Here is a 770-nt window from a genome sequence, read left to right on the forward strand (position 1 = left end):
GTGGGGCTCAAACTCGAACTGTGAGATCATGACCTGAGCTGAAGTCAGACACTTAATCGACTGAGCCACCCAGATGCCCCAAAATAAATAAACTTAAAAAAAAACTAAAAAGAGATTACTTAAATAAACTTTAAAAAAAAACCCACTGTACTTTAGATCTGATGTAAGTGATATAATCATCTAATGACAAAGGAGTGGTTTCTCATTAAAAAAAAAAAAACCATCTTGAGCAATATAGAGAATGGATACTGGATATTGTACCTTAAACAGTTTATTCAACGTCTTCTAAAAAATGTTTTATTTTTACTGGAAGAGAAATAAGAGTCCTTAAAAAACACTGCCACCCCCATAGGTCTCGGCCACCCAAACCTTGGGTTTCCATCACTGTAGTTCAGAATTCGTATTATTTATAGTTAAAAGACATGTCAGCTCAGCTTACTAAAATTCAAAATGCGTTCAGCTGCTGACTGCTAAAGCCCAGTTTCCAAAGCTTTTATCTGTTACCAAGGCCGACCATCCAAACCACTGGAACTCAGATTCATTACAAGCCTGTGCCAGAGGCCAGCTGCGTGAGCAGCCACGTCCTGGCTCACTCCCTGCTCCGTGATTCTGACCTGATTTGAAAGGTTCGGTTCCCTCCCAGCTCTCCTCCCACACGAGCCCTCGTTCTTGTGACTTCTTAAAATCTTGAGATTATTCCTCTTTACCTGAGTGAACCATCAGTACAGGCCATAAATCCATAGGAATTCAGAATAGGAGACCATCAATGA

The sequence above is a fragment of the Herpailurus yagouaroundi genome, unplaced genomic scaffold (genome assembly GCF_014898765.1).
Source record: "Herpailurus yagouaroundi ecotype Mexico unplaced genomic scaffold, PumYag 100, whole genome shotgun sequence".
NCBI lineage: Eukaryota > Metazoa > Chordata > Mammalia > Carnivora > Felidae > Herpailurus > Herpailurus yagouaroundi.